Here is a 25,792-nt window from a genome sequence, read left to right as displayed (position 1 = left end):
TAATTGCAAAACTGATTTTGCTGTCTACATTCTGACATGCACCTGTGGCCTCAGATATGTGGGCAGCACTAAGCTACAGGTGCATGCCAGAATACTCCAGCATTTACGTGCCATCGTTAATAACGATGGCACCTATCCTGTTGCCAGACATTTCAAGGCAAGACATAACAACAACCTACAATGCTTGGAATATTATGTCATTGCCTCAGTCCCTAAATCTAGACGGGGTGGCGATAGGAAAAAATGCTCAGAAGACTTGAGTCACAATTTATTATTGAGTTAGACAGCAGATTCCCCAATGGATTGAACACAACGGAAGACTTACATGTTTTTTTATAACCAATCCCTGTTTAATGATTTGTTTTGGGCCATTATCTGCTTTCTCTGCCTTTACCCTATTAATTTCATTATGAATTTTATTACACATACTGTATATCATCCCTTTTTTTAGTATCACATGCACAATTGATTTTTTTCACTGGTTCAATGGATTCACATTACTTTTCCCATTTAAGTTTTGGGACACAGACATCAAGATAGATTTTCTAGTTTGTTTCCTCCTTTGGAATCACGTATAGAGTAAAATCTTTTTGGAAGGTGGTCGATATTTGCTGCTTTATCTAAATATATATAAAGGAATTGATTGTAAATCATTACGATCCATATTGTTGTTACATGTCTATTGCATTCATGCAGTTAATTGAGAGATTGCAAAAGAGTAAAACGTAGATGATATTTTTATATGGTCATATGCCTAGCATCAGGTTTCATGAATTGAGAAGCTTAGATGATTTTAATATGAAATTATTTATAAATATTTATATTTATTTATATGCTATGCTTGCACAGAATATTTTGCATTATTTGCACAATTGCATTTGCACTTTATCTACGCGCATTGCACTTTTTCATGACAAATGACCACCAGTAACACTGTGTCTTTTTTTGCAATCTACTATATAAGCGCATTCATGCGGATATCATGTGCCATTTTCAATGCACACTGACAATAATTGTCTGATATAAAATTTACAAAATATATAGCATGGCAACTCACAATGGAATGTTAACACAAATTTGGGCAACAAAATGTAAATATTGTAATTATACCTCCCGTTATTCGATTTATATATATTAAATTGTGATTTAGAAAACAGACTATCTATGTTAGCTATATGTAGTGTGTCCTCAGTTTTCAGTTTCTAATCACATGGTGTTGCAAAAAGAAAAAAATCACTAATTAAATTCGTGCAATGTACCCTTTAAAAGGGATGTTCTTTCATTTGCCTGACGATCTGTGACCAAGGGCGGACGCCCGAAACGCGTCAGATTTGGTGAACTTGCCTTTTTAAATAAACTTGCCGAAAGAAGACTGGGACTTGCGTGGTTTTTCCTCGTTGCTGCCTGCCTGGTGGTTCTGTGGTGAAAGACTTCTGTTTGCGCATATATATATATATATATATATATATATATATATATATATATATATATATATATATATATATAGTGCTTTTTTGATTTGGCATCTATACACGGCTAACAATGTAATATTTGCTAGGTTAGCTCCAGGAGTATAAACCAGCCGTATTTCAAAACATTGCATGCAGAAAGATTTCAAAGTCGTCATGCTGTAAATCTACAAGGTTTGTCCTATATAAACTTTAACTGTGCTAAAGAGTGGCAAAGAAAACAAGTACCTTTTGTACAGTGAATGATCGACTGCATATTTTTGACGCTACTGTATCTGTTAAGTTCCTTGAGTTGCTTAAAGCAGACATGGCAGCTTGCAAATACTCTATAGCCAACTCTCTATTGCAAGTGCCTTGCAACTGTGCTGCAATCAAATAAAAACAGTTGTTAAAGGCAGCAGATAAATACAATATTCACATAACAAGCATACTTTTGACAATGCATGTGTTTTGGTGGAAAAAAGGATTATTAATGGGAATTTGTTGCAGTTTACGTGGGAAGGTAGAATATCAAGCACGCACCTTTTAAGTGTTAGTTTTCAGCTTGTAACCATACACACTCCTCATTCAGACAGGAACCAGGGCCAACAGGATAGCTTTCATTTTGATTAATTATCACCAAGGAGTTGTATACCATTTTCTTAGAGAGAAAGCAAATCATAATTAGGCCATATAAGTGGAAATGCAACTCCGTAGGTACCTTAAAAAAAACAAAAACATTACCCCAGTGTTGAATGTGGACTTTCCTCCGTCATCAAATGAAATGATTCTTCATTGTCCTGAGGGTGGGAAAAAGAAAAGAAACCATTTATACTGATCATGTCAAACAGTTTTCCATTTGTTTATTCATATTTCAAGAGGTAGGTATATGTGCCTTATTGTTGAGGGAATGAATGCACCATATTAATTCTATGTTTCAATAAGTATCTATGCTTTTTGCAGAGATAACGGGTAGAAGTTGTGGTTTTGGCACCAAAAGGCATGTTAAGTTAACCAAGGAAAAAAGGCTGGCATACAGGCTTCACAATATGCACATGTGGATAATGGCAGCACTCATTCAGCTCTGCTTACATTATGGTCAAAGCTTTTGTTGCTTGCAAACGGGTCATCATGGCAAGGGGTACAGTTAACACCCACAGGTGTTACTGCAGATGGAAAGTCACTGTAGGCCAGGCTGTGTGACTGTGAGCCGTGAGCTACAAAACTTTGTGGTGTCAAAATATGTGGTGCCAAGGGTACCATAAATTTGGGATCTTGTTTGCAGGGTCTAGTAGATGTTACTGCATTGCTCGAAACAGCCAGCTCTTGTGTAGGAATTAGTTTTTTCGGTAATAACTGGTGACGTGGAGAAAATTAGGCTTGTTTTTGTCCATGATATTTTGATTTAAGTGGGGACTCCAAAACAAGTTCATTTTCACGTTCTACTGCATCATTTTTACTTGTGGATTTTGGCTGAAGGACACTAGCCATCCCTGCTAAAAGGGCCAGGTTTTCAAGTTTCTGCAAATTCATCCAAAAACTCGCATCACCAGGCCAAGAAGCGGTGCTTTCAGCATGAGCTTGGTTACCAACTCTTATATAATCCAGCCCATTCTGCTTGGCTTTTTTGTCCTTGCATATTTTCTCTGCAATTTCTTCCTCTTGGAGTTCACGTAACACCCTCTTAAGTCTTCCAGCGCTTCCCCGATTGCCACAGTCCATTATCAACTGCTTTTCCTCCTGTGCCCTTTGAAGTAACACTTGTTTTAGACCCTCTGTTGTTCCAGAGTAGCTTGCAATTAAGTCTTCAATAATATTTTGAATCGTAAGACACTGTTTCTTCACGAAAAAAAACGAGAGAAAAAAATATTTATATATAAACTTCAAAACAGAGAACACATTGATCACTTGCAATATATCTTCACGCGCTATCCAGAATATATAAATAAACAGGTATTGATATTAAAGGACAAATGTACAATCTATCCATCACAAAGTAAGTTTTCCTTATGAGACAGTACACGTTGTAAGCCTGAACTTTAACCTCCTGAAAAAAGTTGCTTAAATAAAATAGTTTATCCACAAATGGCTGCCTTATAGTAGTGCCAAGCTAAATGTTTCAGCCCTTTTCATAAGTGTTACATTTGTTTCTGGCATATGTGAGGACATGCATGTTCATTTTTGCTGACAATTATTGGATTCATTTATTCTCAAATGTAGGTTTATACTGAATCAGGTTGGTAATTTGTGCCATTATCCTGCAGTTGCAAACTTAATATAAAGCTTTTCTTATTGTGCTTACCAGATGATTGGAAAAAAATCATAGCTTTAATATCTCTCTCTTCGGTGATTGGCCGACCAGTTTCATCTATATTTTCGACCAGCCATTTACAAAGAACTTCACTTGGATTGTCCGAAAGTAGAAAGTCACCATCTTTTCTAACACGCACAGAACGATCGCAAGTGAAAAATAGGACGTTGAATGAAACCATGATTCTGTCCTGCTAGATATAAAAATCAGGAATTAGTTTGTGTCTGGTTTAAGTTTCAGAGGTATAATACAAAGCATATCAAACTGATTAACAGATCATTTAATTTGAGAAAAGCGTCCCAAAAAGTACACTGACCTGGTGCAATTTACATCTAATATGCATAGATTTTGGACTACAAAGAAGTGTTTAAGCATCCAATGAAGGCCATTGAGGAAATTTCATGATAATCCAGTATGTGCTAAAGGGATTACAATTCATATGATATAATGGTAGGCAGATCCCTATGGAGCTGCAATAATCTGACTGCCAGCATGCAGAAAGCAATGAAATTGGTGGTGTTTGGTAGCGCAATACAGCTGTGCACAGCATAAACCATGCCCCATCTCATCCATTCTATGACATGCTTCTAAGAGTAGAAAGAGACCAGTGTGAGCCCTACAGTACTACGGAAAAAAACTTCTGATGCTGTTTGCTGGGGAAACAAGCATTGGCATAGCCAATAGGTCTCGCCTTTGGGACCTTGTAACTTTTTAGTTATGCTTTACATTATTGTGTGTGGAAGTTTTAACACATTTTTTAAGCATATTTATAGAACTGAATTGCGAAGTACTTATGAAAATTGTTATTTTGTACAAGTAACCCGCAGGGTTTATATGTAGAATACTAATAACAGGGTAGCAATTTAAAGTGGCAGAGAACAGAACAGAAGTATTGGGATGGTATAAACACAGGGCAACAGCAGCTGGTATAAAATGTTTATGAACAAAGTTAGGGCAACACGCTATTCTTGTTGAAAGCCCCACCCTAACATGCCGCATATTTCAGAACAGCTTAAGGGAAATTGCAACTCTGTAAAACGGCATCAATATCACCAAAAACATGGCTCCTCATTACAAGGGGCCCAGTCTGAGGACTGCCTGCTCTCTTTTGAAAGGCCCTGTGCTGTGCAAGGATCAGGGTTGACCCTGGCCTGCAGGCTCCCCCTCACTAAAAAACAACTAAAAACGAACTGGCACTTTACTGAAGCCCAAAATCTGTATCTTACATGCAGTGGAATTTTGCTGCTTCTGTCCATTAGTTTGGACATTGAACGCAACATTACATATGAAACAAGCAGAGACTATTGGCTTTGTCAATGGTTGTAGGTTGCTGAAGATAAATGAGCAACTATCACTGTGCTGTATATAAGGTTGAACATGTTGCGTGTTTTCACATGGGGAAGCTGTGGCCTACGGTTAGAGCAGGCAACCTTCTAGTACAGCAAGCTGTGGAATGTCTTTCATAAGTCACTGCAACAATGGAAATGTCACATTAGCAATGTGAATACTTGGCAGCTATGATATTAACCACCTGCGCTACCTCACACAAATGAAACCTGCCACTAGATGAAAATCCCATCTCTCTCCAGCAGGTAAAGAGTTTACTTGACACTGTGTTACCCGAAAACTGCTCAATATACAAGGAACATTGTAGTATTTTTGACACCTCTGTACTGCTACAAAACTGCAAAACAAAAGTCCCATTACTGAAGAGAAGAGTATTTTTGAAGTGCAGGCCCATTTAAAACACTGCCCCTGTTACTGTGCCGGTTTGTCCCTGTGTCCAAGGACAAGGCCAGAGCCTGCAACCCACTCCCTTTACACATACCAGAGAAAGCCCCATAGCTGCCAAGGTTTCAGACTGCTATGTGTGACGTTTCATATTTTCAGTGAAATTATGAGTGACATTTCAATGACAATGAGTGACACCTTCACAAGAGTAACATTAAGCAATGAAGACTAGGGAAACACGCTGGGGTTGAATAAAAAAAATGCAACATAAATGAGTAGAAATGTTTTTTTCTAGCCTGCAGGGAGCAGCACGCGCACTTCAAACGGCGGCATATTGATGTGCTATTAAAGAGATTGATATAGTGCTACTAATTAATGAATTTTGAGACTATGGAATTGTATTCTCTTTTTTTTTTGTAGGCACCTCTTATAAAAGTGATATTGTAATGTTGGTCGGGTAACTATCATTTAGAGAGCACCTAGTGCTGGACAGAAGCGCTCTACCACTTTTTCCCTGATCTACTAACCTTCATTGTTCTACAGTGCTGGCTTTTCACATAATACATAATTTCATTGCCCATCATAGAAACATTCTCACAGTGCTTACCAGTAAAAAACGTTCACACTGCCCTGGAGTGCCAGTTTGTCATACCAGCAGCTAGTGCCATCATGGCAAGATTCCATACTTACACTCCAGTGCCAGCTTCTCACACTGTGTACCACTGAAAGCTCCTCACACTGTCCACCACTGAAAGCTCCTCACACTGTCCACCACTGAAAGCTCCTCACACTGTCCACCACTGAAAGCTTCTCACACTGTCAAACATGACCCAGTATCATACGCCAAGGAGTGCTACCTTTTCACACTGCCCACCGCTGGCCATTCCTCACACATCCAGCAGTGGCAGCGTCTCTCACTACACACCAATCACTGTGCCTCAAACTGCCCACAGGCGCCTGCTTAAATAACCCTGAACTGTACTTTAAGTCTCTGATACTGCCTATTGGTGGGAGTTTTTCACCCTGATCACCAGTGCTGCTCCCTAAACCACTTTACTGTGCAAAACTCTCAACGGACATGAGGCTCTTACTTTGCCACCCCATGACAGTTTCTTTCTTGATCTTCTAGTGGCAATTTATCACACCTTCTGTTAGAAGCATCTTTTCACACTGATCACCAGTGCCCCCAAGTAGCAGTATTTCACACTACTCATCTGTAGTGTACCAGGTCCACACAAGGCCTCAGCTAATCACATCATCAGTCACTGCACTCTACTCATGCTGCCAAAAGAGCTCAGTGAGATAAAAGCTTGCTACAGGTATCTGCTTGACATGCAACCGCCTCAGTCTTTAATCTTTTTGACAGCGCCTAGACATGACGGTACCTTGCAGGCACTCGAACCACCGGAGTCAGCTACTCACACGGGCCGTCAAGTTATCTTCTCGTAGTGTCAGCTTCTTACAGAGCCCCTGGGCCATCGCATAGAACTGCCCAGGAGTACATTCCATAATTATGATACACTCAGGTCAGGGTTCTCACGCTGCATAGCGGTAGTGCCATCTTCACACACTCCTGAACACTTCCAGCTTCCTAAAATATCCTCATTTGCCAGCTTCTCGCAAGGGAAGAGCTGCAGGTCAATTCCAGGGCAGGATCTCCTGGGTAGGAGCCTGCAAAGCCCCCTTACCTTCGTCTAGCCAGAACTGAAGAAGTAGGTGCTTGTCATCTGAGGTTTCATGCACTTGAACAGTACCTACGGGGTCCATTGTAAAACTCTATGTAATGCCAAATGTGGTAAAAATATCCATCAATCTGGTTACCTGTATTTCATAATCCGTGGAGCATTACAAGCACTTCTTTTAATCATTGGTAGCTGGAGTGATAATACCTACAGTGTAACTGTAATACTGCACCCACTTGTTGCAAATTAGCATAGATGTATGACCATGCCCACCAGAAACAATGTTTCTGCCACTTATCTCCCAACATGCTCTGAATGTGTTTGAAAGAGGGGCAGGTAATGTCAACATCGGAGCTGGTTTTGCGATATTTTCTGGATATTTTCTAGATTTGACAATCTCTGCAGTTGAAATCCGGAAAGGGCCAACATAGAAAGCCAGATCCCTCCTGGCCCTGTCAAAAGGAGAGCAAAGCAATATGAGTTGAGGACTCTGTGTTGCACCAAAAATAGCCATAAACTGTTGCACGAACATTCCAAAACACCACATCAAAGGGCTTTGGTTTTAAATTAATGGAGTTACCTAGACTAAAGGTACTTTGCTAAAGTAGGATAAGACAAGAGTCACATTTGCTTGATCAGCTACAAACCTCTGACTTTTTGCTACAAAGTGCAAATTACACTGAGCCATAAAAGGCTGGAAACGATGTAGATCTTCGGTGAACTCTTCAGGTGCGCTAAAACAGAGGGCGCATAAGGCATCATCCATGAAGGACTCATGACTAAATTACTCCCTCCTGTATTTGGGGTGGGGTTGACCTCACAGTGAGCAGTGGAATTCAATCCTTCTCCCTTTGATGGTGGGTTGATCACCTGAGTCAATATCTCTAGAAGAAATGCACGCTTTTGATGAGTGACTTCAAGAACCTCTTGGATTCTACTTACTGCGTGTGCCACTGCCTGCAAGGCATTGTTATCGGACTCCATTTTCTGGGTATGACAATCTGTCACAAACACAGCAATTTGAGAGAGTGGATTTCGAAGCCAATCTCTATCTCGCCACATAGAGGTCGACTCAACCCTCCTGAGGGTTGAGTCAAGGATGGTAATGAAGATTCATACAAAGGGGTGAAGGTGGTGAGTAGAAAGAGCTACACTCCTGCAGGCTGGTGTTCAGAAAACCCAGACTGGAATCCCTGGCGCATAGCGTCTCATGACCATACTATGAATCGTCAAAGTCTCCAACTACTGGCGGGAGAACTCAAACTACTAAAGTATTGATACAATAGGAAATAAGTTACATATAAGGGTATCATAGTACTAGACTTACTAAGTGCAAGCAGAGGGATTGCTGTTACTACCATTCAGCATACCGTGAGGCCTGCTCTGGAGCCAAATATAAAATGCCAATGCTGCACTGGGAGGGAGGAGGCTTAGACTAGGTGTCAAACTGAAAAGAGGACAACACAGCAGGTAACTACAAATAGTAAAGTTAGGAACTAGAGGACAGAAGGGACCTGACCTAGGGAGAAAACAACAACTGTGAAGGAAATGAACAAGCCAAGTGTGAAGAGTGCATTTTCCACTGCCCTGTGTACCATCTAAGTTCCTCATCTTCTCCGTCCTAACGTGTCTTATGGCCGATGGTTTGCATCAACCTGCTAAACTATCAATTCACAGTATCGAACTACCATCATATTGTCAAGGTAAGCAGATGTTAAGTTAAGAATAGTAAGCCTTTATTCCTCAATACATACTTAGCTTCGTGATATGCTGGCGGTCAGTATCATCAATACAATATTTTGGCCGGGTGACATTAAGCCCCCGTACTGTGGCATATAACCTGTTGGTTTGTTTAACTTTCCAACATCTCAGAGGTTATTGGCAAAGGTCTATCCATTAACGCATGAGGAAACGATAGCTGATTAATTGGTGATTCACTTAACTTGTACAGTGTTAACTAAAGAATGTAATTTTGGCAACCCTTTTAGATGTATCCACCACAAACAACACTGTAATAAGATGCATGTGCAATGAGTAGTTTTCTCCAAACATCAGCACATCAACACATTAGTTGAATCAAATTTGTCAATACTCCTCCTGTAAACCAGGTTCCTTCGACTTTAGACAAGTTTATAATATATATTAAATACATCATTGAATATTAACCGGGTGAGTGTTTATATCCACAGAATAAACTAAAGGACGTTCAAATTTAGAAAAAATAGTTTTACTTGTTTTCTCCTTTTCCGTTAAGTCAATCTAAGCACACCCTCACTGAGGAGCCTGGCAAAAATGACCAATTCAAAATCCTTTAGAATACCCTCTACAAACAAAACACTATAAAACCATTTCCGTTCGGTGTCCCTGTGGACAAATGAGAGTTCCTTACAGAGTGTATTATCCCTGTAATACACCCAACCTGTGTAGATAGTAAGACCTTCCTGGGGCAGGTACTCCAGAGACTGCCTCAACATCTTCCTTTTACTTTAGCTGGGCACTACAGTAACTGTCATTCAAAGGGAGCAAACGGCTACCATATGTTTACTCATTCATGCTTTCCGCCTTCTGCCTCACATATCGGGATAATCTAATATTAATGCACCCCAAATCAGCTGCAGCATGTCTTACCTGGGTTCGCTGGAATCCCTGAAGTTTTCTTGCTTTTGTAGTGTCAAGTGGCAAAATAAAGAGACCGAGGCCGATCCATCGTCTCCCTTTTATGGCCATTGCACTTGCACGGTATTCGTTCTTGCAGCAGAACACGGACGTCGCTTCCGGCGCTCCCGGATTTGCGTCAGCATTGCAAGACGAGGTCACCGGCTTAATTCAGATGCCTCCGTGGTTGCCAATCCCGAGAACCTCATCCAATTCGGATGAAGAGTGGCGATCCCTCAGAACTCACACAACTCACCAGTGTAGGCAGTTCCGATTCCTGCTCTGACCGGGGAAAAACATCTTGGAACAATTAAACAGCTGCAACAGGAAATGAACAGAGCCGTCTCCTCAAAGGTAATCCATGTATTTTTGGCAGAGAGAAGTGGGGAAAAAAACGGTATGCAGAGTAGAAGTGGCAGTGTCTGGAAGGTAGGTGATGGCCGTGGGTAATCCCGATGTCTCCTCTGCATAAAGCAGCTCAACCGTGCAGTCTGCAATTTTACTAGGATTCCGGGGGCACTGGAATTTCTTGTTGCTGCGGTGGAAGGATTACTCAAGCTCCGGAGAGTGTATTGGAAAGGTCCAGGTTCATGTGGCGCCAGGGCTGTGTGCACAGAGGGTCACAGGTACAGGTTCCTGTGGTGTCAGTGTGTACAGAGGTTCACAGGTACAGGTTCCTGTCATGGAATAGCTGTAGAGGTTCATAGGTGCACATTACTCTGGAGGTATGGCTCTGTACAGAGATTCACATATACGGGTTTCTGTCAGGGCTGTGAACAGAGGTTCACAGGGTGTACTGCCATGAGACTGTATAGTGGGAAATCAACAGTCTCAAACTATAACATGATTTGCACTTCTCCCATCACTGAACCATATCTTATTTGGGTAATAACAATCCTAGATTTTTTTCTGCTGAGGCTGAACACTGACCATTTTCTGGTGGCTTATCCAGTACAAGGTTCTTATTTTAAGAATTTGCAAGTGTCTATGTGAAGGTTCCCCTACACACAGCACAATGCATGTTTTGCTCTTTTGCTAATTTAATCTGCACTGAGGAGATTTTCATATTGTCAGTTATAAAACAAACTAATTTAATTTTAGACCATGTAGGACTGCAATCGTGTTTTTACAATCTCTTCCGTCGCACAATCTGTTTCGCAGTAGCATGTTTTATACAAAGTGCTATACGTCAGAGGGTAACCTTACACTGTTGAATTAATTTGGAATTAAATATTTTTAACTTTGGAATATTTTTAGCTATTTCATTTTAAGTTTTTGAAGACCTCTCTTCAAGAGACAGGCTAGTCTCACTGTAACACCTCTACAATTATGGTCACAACATCTTTGCTCCACCACCTCTCAGAAGTGTGCTGATAAAACGTTATGTTTCATCAACTTCAGCCCATGCACTGAACTGAAAAAGACCAACATGAACTGGACCAAGCACTCTGCTGCCAGCGGTTGTTTGTTACTATACCCTTTGTCCTATACCGCCTGTTAATCCATCACCTCCGCTACATTACCTAAAAATCTCATCCCCCGACATCCTCCTAATTTGCTTCATTTTATGTTACCCACAATATTTGTTAAGTTACAGTTCCATTTAAGCTGTATCATAAATTACATCTGACTATATAATGTCAGGCAATGTACAGGGTAACTACCCTGCCAGCAGGAAGTATAGGGCACTATGCCAATATACTGAATAACCGTGACTGCAGCAGAGATTTTATAGTATTGTGGACCCCACTCCGGATAGGTCTCACCTGCCTTTACAAGACTCCCTGTTTATCAGACAGGCCCAGAAGTTTGTTTAATGGCAGTTCCAGCGAGGACATGTCGACTCATGGAGGCGCTCCCACCAGATGACCAGGGATCACTTTTTCTTTTTGGGTATACACGAGCTGCATGTCCACCTCCACACATTACTTTGTACCCAGTGCAGGATGTTGAAAATCTGGCTAGAATGCTTTTCGATCACAACCTGGTCTTGCCCCATATCAAACGCTACATCGGAGTGCCACTTTCTAGAACCACTGGCCCTCTTGATTATTACCCTTGAGGAAGCTGAGTTGTTGGGCGGTGATATTACGCTTTTAGAGATCAAAGCTATGGTAAAGAATACGGCCCGTGGGAAGGTGCTTGCCTGATTCGCAGGCCAGCAGTATTGCCATTCGTTCCCACGCCCTGGGAGTTATTTCACCTGCTTCTGAATCCCTAGTGGTTTCACTGGTTTTCCAAGAGCGCTCATGGGAATGAGGCATTGTTGGATGCACTGTTTGTAGAAAACACGTGCACGGCTCGAATACTCCCGATATACCGCTGTAGTGCCTGGAACTAATACCCCACAGTGGCGATTGGTGTGGGTTGATGTAGTGGGTGGCCTCTGGTATTACTCCTGTGGGCAGTCTGTTTCGTGCAGGGGTGCTGCTCCAATTAGCAGACCTGCGGCTGGAGTGTGAGTTGCCGGGGGTCAGTCCTTATTGCATAGGGCTGTGATAGCGGTGATTAAGAAATATCAGAGCTGTCATCTTATTTGCACAGCTGCAGGCACTCATAGAGCGATCACGTGCTTCTATCAGGTACTCAGAGCGGATATCGGTGCTCCCCTGACTGGGTTCAGGTAGAAATGGGACGAAGATCTAGGGGTCCAATCCAGGAGGCAGACTGGTCAAATATTCTGAAACAAGTTCCAAATGTGTCTGGGAATGCCCAGTTTAAATTAACTTTCATTTCCTTTACCGGGCGTATGGCAGGGAGAACAGGTTTTACCGTACAGCCAGAGCGGACTCTCATGTGATGTATTCCTTGCAAACACACATACCCTCAGTACATGCACTGACCATACATGTACTACACAGTACTGCTCTATACCTGTCCGGTACCCTTCCCAAGCACACATACGTCTAGTGCAGTCACTACTCCTGCACTGCGCAGCAGTCACCATCTACCTGAGGTAGGCTAAGTGTGAGTTACACACAGAGTAACAGAACTTCAAAAAGATGAGTGACTCTGCAGCCCTCACTCCTATTGACACAGGTTAAAAAAGCCTGTTTACTTGTAATCAGCACTACACGGTATGCTGCTGCCCCTGCCACCACACGTGTGCTGCTTAACTTTTGTTGAAGGCGGTAGCCTTCCACAGCTATGAGAGTAGCGCTTTAAGCACCTCTCCTGATCCAACAAGAGAGACCTATGTCATTGCGCACAACCATGCACTGGCAGCTGGTGACATTTGAAACTGGTGGGGGGGTAAAATGATTTGCATACTGCACTTAGCGTTGCAAGCGAACCTGAACAACAGTTCCTTTACTTTTTCTCTCCTGGCATCTTCTTTTTATGCTACTTTTCTTTATTAGTTTCCGACTTTCTCTTTATTTACATACGTGCTTCGTTTACTTTCTCTGTTGCTCTCATTCAGATTATTTCTTTTTTCTGTCTTGCGTTTTTTCTTGCTCTTTTTCTTTCTTCCCTCCTTTCTTGCCATCACACCTGCCCCATCTCTTTCTCACACAACATCCGGAAAAAAAAGAACCATGTTGTCTGAAAGAACACATTAGTCAGAACAGTGCGCACACATCCAAAACAGGTCAGATGACCTCAGCCAGCTCCCAGCATCACTGCACTCTTCATAAAATAATGACTCCAAAGAGAACAAATAACATGCTTATCAAGCAACCACCCAACATCACACAATGAGACTGATTAAAAGGTGTACTGTGGACTCCAACAAGACGTCCTAGCCCTCGAACACGTACATTGTCGGGCAATACACAGACCAAACTTCAGCAGGCACATACCTTAGTTGTCAAAGATCTCTGGCAGCACGAATATTACTATAAGCTTCAAAGTATGCACATAACGGTGTTCTCCCAGGTATGAGCTTCAACCAATATTGCTGGGGCAAGTATCAACACCCAGACAGCCCCAACAGACAGCAACACAACAGACCCTCCGCAATCGACTAAAACGCATCCAAAGCACCTCGGCACGACTGATCCTCGATGGACCATGACACGACCACATCACCCCCCACCTAAGAAACCTGCACTGGACCCCCGTCAACAAGAGGATATCCTTCATGCTCCTCATCCACGCACACAAGGCACTCCACAAGACCGGCCCAGCCTACCACCAGCTACGCTCTGCCGACCTCTCACTCGCCACCGTCCCACGCATCCGAAAAACAACCAACGGCGGGAGATCCTTCTCCCACCTCGCCGCCAAGACATGGAACACCCTCCAATTGAGCCTACGACAGACCCAAGACCTGCTGACCTTCAGAAGGACACTGAAGACCTGGCTGTTCGATCAGTAGTGGCCCCCCTCGCCCCCAGCGCCTTGAGACCCTTTCCGGGTATGTAGTGCGCTTAACAAATGACTGATTGGTTGTCCTTTATTTACATGACACCCTGCTCCGAAGGGTTGCCTGCGGTGACATATGAGATAAAAGGGGATTTTGAGGCTTGGCAAGTAGCTTTAAATGCCAAGTCGAAGTTGCAATAAACTGCACACATGGGCTCTACAATGGCAGACCTGAGACAGGTTTGAAAGGCTACTTATATTGGCGTAATCAGTGCTAGAAGCTCACAGATTACGTTGCAAGTACAAGGCCAGGGTATATGATATACCACTTTACAAGGGACATATCAGTAATTCATGACAAATGTTAATCTTGAAAACGCCGCTACAAGAGCATTGTATGTTTGTCAGGTGTAAATACCTTTTAGCGGCCTTCCATTAGCCAGGAAAATACTGAACTGAGATGTTTGACATCATAAAATAATACCAAGTGAGGGAGTCAAAGTATTGTCTGTGCGAGAAAGAACCACAGCTCAATTTCCATATTTAAAGACTATTGGAAGCAGAAACAATGATGCCAGTGAATAAAGGAGGACAACATGGAAAATGAAAGAAACGTGGGCCATACAAAAAATGGTTATTAGAGGTAAGCGCACATTATAAAACATTACACCAAATCTGTTCAGAGAATACTTCAATCTACAAAACAGATTTACCCAACTGTCAGTAACCTCAGGATACACTCTTCTATAATGACAATTTTTATTAAAGTCTGCTTTCTACACCAGTCACTTTCAACTAAGACGCAGTTAACAGTGCTACAGATGTCTCTTCTTTCTTTTTTGAGGCAAGAGTGTGAAACAGGCTTCCTTGCAAAGAGTATAATCTGTTCTGCATAAGTTTTGTTTTACCCTGCTGTTTTCTTTCTTGTGATAGTTTAGCTAGGCAGGCCATTAATAGAAGGCACATGTAAGTAATTACATTATTAGCTATGTACTTAATATATTACTGTAATCATCATCTAATTCATGTTCTGCGGAGACAGCATTGCGGTGTGGAATTAAATGGTGCAGCAAGTTTAACATGATCACAAAGTTAATATCAACAGACAGAGGGTTGAGGCTTATAACACTCCACACCTGACAATACAATATGTGAGCAATAAAACAGTGCAAAGAACCATGGAGTACACCCTTATATACTCAAATACCAGGAAATGAACATTTCCTAATCTGACACAAACACAGTAGGTTCAGCACTGAGCAATGTATCAAGGTAATCAAAACAGTCTGTGTGTGCACATTGAAAAACTCCCAGTCCTCAGTAGTTTCTTTTTGTTCAAAGTAGTTCTTTATTTAATTTCTTGTTAAAATTCAATGACCATAGCAGACGCATTTTGTCCCGCTCAGGGACTTCTTCAGGGCTCCACAATATATCCTAGAACTTTCACTGTTGACATTCAATGATCAGTCTGTAAAAGGTCAGTTGTTTAGACAATTTTTGAAGTACTCCTATCCATCTTACCGGCTCGGTAACCGGCAGCGTGTACGTGCGTCTGTTTCTCAGTTTGGAGTGATCACAAAGTTATAATGTCCACTTTTGAGAATAAATTATTAACGTAATAAGTCAGCAAACCAGCTTCTCTGATTTGCATGAAGCCAAATCAATACCACCACACTCAACCAACTCGAGATTATTGTACCGAAACAGTATTTGTTCATTCTCATGTTCCATCCTAATAGCCATGCATATATGGTGAATGCACACAAGACACAAAATAATTAATGCTGTGGGTACAAGAATTGCTCAACAACTGGGGGACTTTGAGAAGTAACAAAAAGACCTGTTCTGAACGTGACCAAGTGCAGAATTGAATTAATCGGCCCTTTTTCTGCATGAGAGTAGACAGAACATTTCATTGAAGAAGCAGATGACAACATTATACAATATGCAGCACCGAAGAAAGTAAAAGAAGGATCCTTGCAGACATCAAGCACAGCAGATGACATCATCCCCAAAGGTACAGTATGAAATTATAAACTCCTTTTTATACTGCTTGCATTAACAATTTGATGTATGAAAGTATATAGTTTGAAAGCACATCACTTGCAAAAATGAAGGTCCTAATCAACCCACATTGAGTTTCTGCCACAGAAAAATGTAATTGGTTACTGACGTATAATACATTTACAATCTAATTACAACATATTTTGCTTACTAAATGTACGACGACATACTTTCTTTTGTTATAGTTCTTCATACATCACCTTCTGCAGAGCAGTGTACTTTGCATTTAGACAACTGTACAGCAATACCAGATTATACCCCACCAGTAGGTGACACAGATGAAGATCCAATTGACGCTGTTTGGGATACGCTTTGTAGCAGCTTAAAAGGTGAAATAGATGCTCTGCTTAAAGATGATTTAATTCATGACTCTGATTCTGATTTGGAACAACTTTTGGATCAAGTTGGATTCAAAATGAGTACGAAGAAATTCAAATTTGTTCTGATCAAACTAATACCACAGATGAATCATCACCTATTTTTGAGGGCTCCAACAAATGCTTAGGGATGGTTATACTATTGCTTTGTTGCTTTATTATTTGTTTTCGCTTGAGTGATGAGGCAGCTGGCTATATGCTGAATCTCATCTATTTGCTCTTGCCAAGTGATAATAGAATGTTCAAAACTATGTATCACCTTGACAAATATATCAAAAAAATTGTTAAGGCCCCAAATATTACTTACTATTGTGCCACTTGCTACACACATGTTGATAAACTCTCAGACCTGTCCTAACCAACACTGAAAGATTTGATTCAAAGTGACTCCGTGTCTTATTTCATTCAGCACAGCCTAATTGAACAGTTAGACTATGTTTAGGCGAAAACATTTTACAGAAAAGGTGAGGAAACATCGATTTGATCACTATATGAAGAATGAGAAACAAACAATGAAAGATGTATATGATGGGGAAATGTATTTGGATTTATTCAAGAGTGGATTCCTGAAGAACCCTAACAGCCTTTTATTTGCAATGAACACAGATGGTGTTCCTGTATTTAAAAGTTCCAAAATATCAATGTGGCCAGTGTACTTAACGGTAAATGAGCTGCCTGCATCTCAAAGAAAACTGCGTGAAAATATATTACTATATGGTATTTGGGTTTCCGCAAAAAAGCCAATAATGTGGTCTTTCTTAAAGTCATTATATATTGAACTTACACAGCTGGAAAGTGGAGTGTCATTTAAAGATCACAACAATTGTAGTTTTACTTGCTACGCTACCCTTCTGACAATCACATGTGATTTACCAGCTCGTTGTCTTGTTTCAAACACCCAGTTTAATGGGAAGTTTGGGTGCTGGCATTGTCTACAAGAGGGTGAAGTCACTGTGTCAGGAAAAGGGCACTGTAGAGTATTTCCTTACAATGCTGAAAACCCAAAAGGCCCACCAAGAACACTCAATAGTACTAAATCAGATGTAAACAGTGCAATAGCAAATATCGAGAGTGGACTTTCTGATTACAGTGTAAGAGGGATCCAAGGTCCCATGTGGTTCATGTTTTTGAAACATTTTTGTGTAAGCAGAGGATTTGTGATTGATTACATGCATGGTGTACGTAGTAGCACTATGACATTGATGATGACCATCTGGTTCACTAAAGAATATAAGCATCATTCATACTCCTTTTTATGAAAAAGTCAAAGTAGTTAATGGCTATTTGAAACAGATAAAACCCACACTGGATGTTAGTAGAGTTCCAAGGTCTGTTGAACTACCATATTGAAAGGCCTCAGTTTCGAAACTTTATTTTATTTTATAGAATGCCGGTGTTAAAACATGTTTTAGATAGATCACGCTATTTACACTTTTGTGTACTTATGAAAGCAATTCATAAGCTATTAAATGATGACATTAGTCAGGAAGATTTAAATATAGCAGAACAGTGTTTACTTTTGTTTGGGAAACTGTTTAAGGATTTATATGAAAAACGATTTTTGACAATTAATGTTCATCAATTAGTCCACTTAGTAGACAGTGTAAGAGCAGCAGGGCCTCTGTTTACTGCTAATTGTTTTGTTTTTGAAGATCTTAATGGTTTCCTTTTACAACATGTGCATGGTACAGTAGGTATAGAAACACAAATTCTAGATCCAGTAAATATGATACAAGTAATACCTGTGTTAATGGAAAATCATTTGCCTCCTGATAGTGTTGAGGCACAATTTTACCAGAGTATGATGTGTTCATATAAGAGAAACAGACGATACTTAAAAATTGAAAATTGCATTTACAGTGTTGGTTCTACATACCCTTACAGCTTAACAGAGAATGAATATATAGCAGTAACTTAGATTACTCATATTTTAAGCTCTGATGTAGTAGCCTACAACAAAATATTTTTAGAACAAAGTAGTATTCTTGTTTACAGCTCAAATTACACTCGTATTCAGAGGTGAGACCAAAGTGTAATAAAATATGTAACAGAATCTGGAGTGTTTGCCTATAGCAGGGTGGCTAGATTCATTCAGTGTAGGCAGGCAGACGTGTCTGCTAACCTAGCACTCATGGTTCCACTTAAGTGTGAATCCTATGACATCAGGGAACCAGTTCATCTGGTCGTAGTAAATAACAACATCACAGCTATCAGGATATCAATGATAAAATGTGCCTGTTTTTACATTGAGGTAGAAAATGAATCATTTGTTTTTTAATTCATGTTTAACTTTATTAGTCACAGTCACATAAGAAAAAAGAAAAAAGGGCATTTTTGAATGACATTAAATACAATTACAATGAATAAGTAAGTACAGATGGATATATGCAAAAGAATTAACATATCAGATCATAACCAAATCAGGTTTCAGCAATAATTACAAAAGAAAGAGAAAAATACTTTTTAGTCCCACTGTAGACTGGACCATAGCCGTCCAAATTTGACCAAAGATCTCGGGCCCCTTGCTTTTGACAATGCCAATTCCATTTCGTAGACCCCCCTCAATAGCAACCAAAATTCGTTAATAGTGGGGCAAAATGTTTCTATCCATACTCTGGCAATAGTCAGCCGAGCACAAGCCATAAAAATTGACACAAAAAAATTTGAGACATTGCCTGTATCCAATAATAACCCCAGTAAGATTTACTTCTCTGATAATACCGTTGTTTTACCAGTTAGCTTACTCAGTTCCTGGGCAATCCTACACCAAAAATCAGCAAGCTTGGGACATGTAACGAACATATGCAGTAATTCTGCAGCAAATTCGTTACACTTAGGGCAATAAGATTTAATAGAATTGCTTGAAGTAGACCATTTAGAGATCACTTTTGGGGTATAATGCAGCATAAATACAATGCGGTGCTGTTGTGAATTTAAATTGATTGAAGTGACGGAAGAGTTGATTCTAACAAGTGAATCTGAGACCTCATCAGAAGTCACCTCTATACCAAACATGTTATTTAATTTAGTTGTAACCTGAGGCAAATCATCTTCAAATTCATCCATAAATCAGCCGTAAGCTCTCCCTATAAGACCACGATTACCATTCTTGAAAATTACACGAAGAACTTCTGTTGTAGGAGGGAGAGCCAGCAATCCTTTACCTTGCATAAAGAAGTTCCTAATTTGTAGATATTTAAAAAAAGAATTATACGTAAGCCCATATTCCGTTAGTAACGACTGAAATGACTTGAAACCTTTTTCATCATAAAGCTGCCCCAACATTGTAATTCCCTGTTGCCAGATTTGCGTAACTGAGTCCGAAAAAATATCGGGAAGTTTAGGATTATCTCAGAGATAAGTAAATTCATGCAAATCTGGGTGATTAAACTTTTTACAAATGTCTTGCCAAATATGAAAGGTATGTCGGATAGTCTTAAATCGGACTCTTTTATAATAGTTGGGATCAGACATAAACTGAAGCAAGAAGCCCGTATTTGAGCCAGTTGCCAACTGATAGGACAACCAAGGTTTCCTCACATCCGGTCCCTTAATTAAAGATTGAATTCGACTAATGAAGGCAGCCCAGAAATAAGTTCTAAAGTCTGGGAGTTTAAAACCTCCCTGCTTAAAGGATAGCTTGATATATCTGAGCGCCCGTCTTGCTCTCCGATAGTGCCAAATAAAACTACCAACGGCACTATCTAAACGCTTAAAAAAAGAGACCGGAATCCTTAAAGGAATGGCGCGGAAGAGGTAAAGAAATTTAGGCAGTATGTTCATCTTTATTATATTACACCTCCCAACAATAGTCAGCGGGAGCTTTTGCCACCTACGTAAATCATTATTGACCTTTTTCAGGAGGGGTGTGTAGTTTAAGTCAAAGATATCTTCAGTACGGGCACTAAGGCATACCCCCAGATACTTGGCCGAAGTTGTAATACCTAATGTAGATGGGGCATATGACAACGTAAAATTTAGGATAGACTGTGTCTTGTTCAGGTTCAGTTTTTATCCAAATAAGGACCCAAACCGCTGTGCTTCTTGAGTTAGTTCAGAGATAGTTTCTACTGGGTTTGTGGTGAAAACAGCAATATCGTCAACGTATGCGGTAACTTTCAGAAAAGTACCATTGAGAGCAACTGGTGGTATAGACGTATTGTGGAGTAAGTGTTTAATAAAAGGCTCAATATATAATGCAAATAATAAAGGTGAAAGCGGACACCCTTGCCGTGTGCCACGGGAGATACTAAACACAGACGAAGCAAGACCACGTAGGTTTGTAATAGAGTTTCTGAATAGCCAAGATAAACCTCCGACCGAGGCCGAAAGAGCCCATCGTGCGCCACAAGGGGCCCCAGGCCACACGGTCGAAAGCCTTCTCGGCATCCAACATGATCATCCCAATCTGTTGATCCAGCTGATTTGCAACGTCAAATGCGACTATAGCCGTGTTAATGTGCGCAGTAGTGTCCCTACCAGGAATAAAGCTGTGTTGTTCCTCAGACGCTAAATGATGCATCAAAGGGGCAAGGCGAGATGCTAAAAGTTTAGAGAATATTTTAGCGTCTGAATTAATTAAAGAAATAGGTCTATATGAGCCAAGGTTATCGGGCGGCTTATCTTTTTTAAGAAATACAACAATATTAGTCTTATTCCAGGAAGGGGGGGAGCCCCCACCCATAAGTATCTCATTAATCTAAGTTAGCAGAATTGGAGCTAAAAGGTCCCTGAATACTTTATAAAATTCGAGTGGTAGAGTATCTTCCCCAACTGCTTTACCTGCGGCCAATGCCCCAATTGCAAGATTGAGCTCTGCAAGATCAGCGTTTCTCTCTAGACTTAAAATCTGAGATGAGTCATATAAAGGCAGATCACTCTCCTGTATGTAAGTAATAGCTAACTGTTTATTAGGACTTGTTTCCTCTCTATACAATTCAGTATAGAATAAGCAAAATTGTTCCACAATCTCCTGCGGTTTTGAGAAAATGTTGCCATTAAGCCCCATAACTTTTTTTATATAGACCTTAGCTTTTTGGTCTGCTAACTGGTATGCCAGTACCCGTCCAACCCATTCGCCGTACTCGTACTGCCGTGTTTTAAACTTAATAAAGTCAGTACCCACTTTATCTTTAAGCCTTCTACCAAGCTTTGCTCTCAAATCCATAACCTGTAAATATATTTGATGTTCCTCAACTATTTTTAGAATAATAGATTGGGCGTGTTGCTGTTCTAGCTCCGTATATTTCCTGTGATCACTATCCATTAGATTAAAATGAGACCGATTTTGTTTAACTATATGTTGTAGTGTAGACCCCCTTATATATGCCTTCAGGCAGTCCCACACAACTGCCAGAGATGTAGAGTGTAAGTTGTTAACAAGGTATTCCTTAAGAGCATCTTGCATAAATACTATATAGTCAGAGTTGTTGAGCAGATGCTTTGGAAATGAAAAGTCTCTAATCTTAGCACCCTCGACCTTGCCCAAAGCTGATATAAGCATTATAGGGTTATGATCCGAGGTGATCTTAGGACATACAACCATACTAGCATTCTCCAACAGCTTGTATTTAACAAATATCATATCTATCCGCGAGTAATGTTTATGCGGATATGAAAAATAGGTAAAGCCTGGCTGTATAGAATATAGCACTCTCCAAGCATCCTTTAGTTGGTGTAAGTAAAGCAAGTCTTGAATTGCTGACCTCACTCGGCTCATTCTACTCCTAATTTTAGTGTTTGTAGTGTCGACTTTCTTATCCATTATACAGTTTAAGTCGGCCATCACCACCAGGTCCCCAGACCAGTCTAATAATTCCGAGCTAAGAAGAGTAAAAATATCAGGAGAATCATTATTCGGGCCATATATTGTACAAATTGTCATTTTACGGTTAAAAACAGATATCTGAGCTATCACCCATCTCCCATTAGGATCGGCCAAGGTCCATAAAATTTTAAACGGAGAATGCTTGGCTTTCACTAATGTTACCCCACGAATAGACACTGCCTGTGATGTGCAGATAATTAAGTTATAACCAAGTTGTTTGAAATAGTTTCTGTCTTTATAAGCCACATGTGTTTCCACGAGGCCAATTATGTCTGGTTTGAAAACCTTCAACTCTTCCGCAACCAGTCTTCTTTTATTAGCTTGGTTCAGTCCACATACATTCCAACTCATAACTTTAAGTTTTCTACTTGACATAAAATAAATTCATCTTAATTCCAAAATTACTAAATTCAACTGTAAACAAACTGACATAATGAATTTGCAACCAAACTTTAATTATTTTACTTGGTGTACTGTGACTATTTAACCCCCCCCCTTCTCCCTGCCCACCCTACCCAAATGCAACTTCCACCCCGTATCCATAGAAAGGAATCGACCCTTAAACTAAGCTGTCCTAGTTGACAGCGAAAAGAGAACACCAAGCGCCCACCTCCCAGCTGTGACCCCCCCAATTCCGCCAACCCCCTAGCCAGACCAACAACAACAAAAAATATTTTTTTCCCTCCCCCCCCCCTTTTGTTATCCATAGAAAAGAGATATCTCTTAGACCTTAGTGGATATAAGTGAGATAAAATACAACCAAACAGACATCATCAAGGGAAAATGAGAAAACCAAAGAACATCTCAGGCCGTTACTACAGTTTGCCATTTATGGAGAGCTTTTTTGCCTCCTGCTCCGTAAAGAAAAAATGAGTATGGCCGTCTTTAATAACTTTCAGACGAGCAGGTTCCTGTAGTATGACCTGAGAACAAATGGCTTTAAGGGGGTCCATAAGTTGGCGTAAAAGCCACCGCCTATCCATAGTAGGTTTTGAAAGATCAGAGTGTACAAATATTGAAAAAGAGCCCACTTTGACAGGCACTGTTGGACGAGCCTGCCCGTCCAACAGTGCCTTGAAGGCTCGTCCAACAGAAAATGAATAATTTGTAAGTGAAATACCAAATCGATTTCAATTAGATTAAGGCAAATCATGCCAAAAAGTTCTCCTACATGCATGTCTCTTTTTATAGTGCATTTGATTCGAAATTATTTTGATAAACATTCTTAACCTGTGCTCCAAGGACACCAAGGTGTCCTTGACACCTTCCCAGGGGTCCTAGACTGCTCATAAAACATAGTAATGTTGGCCAAATAATAGTGTATATCAATATAGAAGCAAAATGTACAACTGAACATTCAAAAATGTATTTAAAAATGTGCAGCAATATGAAATTGGAGGCTAAAAATTTATTTGTTATCCTCCAATTTATTTTTGGGAGCAGAGCAAGTACATCAAATACAATACAGTATGGCCAATGGGTGGTCTCAATTCATTTTAGAAAACTTAAACCTTCCCATTACAAGATAAATGTTGGGATTGTTTTTGCATTTGTTTGTGATTGCAATGAAATATTTCATAATTTGTGTATTTGTTTGATGGATGCTTGTTTCCCTCATTTGATGTATTGTTTTGCGGTGGAAATCATCAAATATCAGATGGCTAGATAAAGATTCGGCTGCATAATGTGCCTCCAGTGATTGCATAATGTGTAGCATTTATTTTTATGTTATTTAGTTTATTCTGCCGCATATTTTCATACTTAATTGTCCCTTAACTTCAGTTACCATGCATACGATGGCTAATGTTCATCTTCGTTAATGCTAGGCATTGATCTTTTTACAGTGCATGCTTATTTTACCTGGTTTGTACAAAAAGAAAGTGACAAATGTTTTAAAAAAATAACCTCTAACTTGTACATAGTTTGCTAAAGCACATTGTATGCTCAGTTGTGTATAATAGAAAACTTGTATGTCATTTTGCGTTTATCTGCAATCATCCAACAGTTTACATTTTTCTGGAAACCTGAAACCAAGTGGTGGACGTGCTCTTTAAATAGACAAGCAATTCCTGTTAAAATCACCAGAAGTAAAAACATCTTATTGAAAACACAATAGTACCTTTGAAGTAATCCAATACTCATTTTCAAATCAGCCCAAAGTCATCAGGAACAATGTCAGCTTGTAAAGTTATCTGAGAGTCTTTTTCAAGTCATCCTTAAATCATCACGAATAATGACACCTACTGAAGTCATCAGATACTCATTTTCAAGTCATCCTCAAATCATCAGGCTGCGCTTTTCAGCTTTGCTGATGACTTCAAGAGCTTGATGATGTCTGATGTGAAAATGACATCTAATGTAGTTGCATGATCATCTGAGGACTCTAGGATGGCTTCTAAAGTAATCCTGTTTGACCTGGGCAGGTAACATGCAGACAGAGACTTCTTTATGCTAGTAGCGATTTACAGGGAGCGATTAACAGTCAAAAGCTGCGTGCCCCATTGCATTACATATTAGATTCAGAGTTTGGTGCTGACCCAGAGCAAGTACTCTTCAACTATACCGCCCACCTGCATAGAGAACAGGTGAACCCACCCCTGCCTGATGTAACATTTCATATACACTGACTTACCCACCTATGAATAATAGTTATAGGCTCCAAGGGGAAAAAGGCGGAGTGCACAGTTAGGAGGCAATTATGTCCTGCAAGTTTCGCAGGCTGTTGGTTTGTGGTTATCTCACAGATGAACAGCGTCTTGTGGCAAGGCACACACCGCAGGAATCTTGTTTTTACCTCATGCTCACAGGTTTCAGATCTCGATCTGATTTTCATCCTTCTGAGATTGGAAAAAGGAATGGTACAATTGATTTGAGACACTTTTCTAGGTAGAATATGCGGGCGGATCCCCAAAAAATCAGTACCATTGAGTTGGGCGACAATAAGCACCTGTTATCCAGTGCCTAGATGGGGGTGGACATGCGCTTTACAAATATGTGGGATTATGTTCCCTGCAACCACAGTCGTGCCAACTCGTGAAAGAAAGAAACATGCACAGTTTAGCGGGATGGTACGCATACGAAAATGTCTAACATGATAGTACTAGATGTACTAAAACGTTCTAGACCAGCTTCCAAGACCTGCAGCTAACAAGAAGGCAGATGTCTGGAGCAGGTCCCAGGGCGACCAGTCCACGGTGTTTCTGATGGTTTGTGGTAAACGTAGAAAGGGAATACAGCAATATGAAAAATCAGTACCTTAGATATGGGTAACAAGAAACAGCTGCTATTCAGTGCTAGGACCACCCTGGGCGTAAGTGCACTTTACAAACACGTATGTTATGTTCTCTGCACCCCCGGCAGTGCCAACTCAGGATTTCATACTTCCAAGATAA

At 40.4% G+C, this 25,792-nt stretch overlaps 2 pseudogenes; one reads left to right on the top strand and one right to left on the bottom strand.

The window, feature by feature from the left end:
- Window positions 1-3,940, bottom strand: part of LOC146867179 (uncharacterized) — a 46,427-nt pseudogene extending 42,487 nt beyond the window's left edge.
- Window positions 3,941-14,700: 10,760 nt separating this feature from the next.
- LOC146867178 (uncharacterized) lies at window positions 14,701-18,851 on the top strand (annotated as a pseudogene).
- The last annotated feature ends 6,941 nt before the right edge of the window (window positions 18,852-25,792 follow it).

Source organism: Triturus cristatus, chromosome 1_2 (assembly GCF_964204655.1).
Source record: "Triturus cristatus chromosome 1_2, aTriCri1.1, whole genome shotgun sequence".
Lineage (NCBI taxonomy): Eukaryota > Metazoa > Chordata > Amphibia > Caudata > Salamandridae > Triturus > Triturus cristatus.
This window is presented reverse-complemented; position numbering and strand designations above follow the sequence as displayed.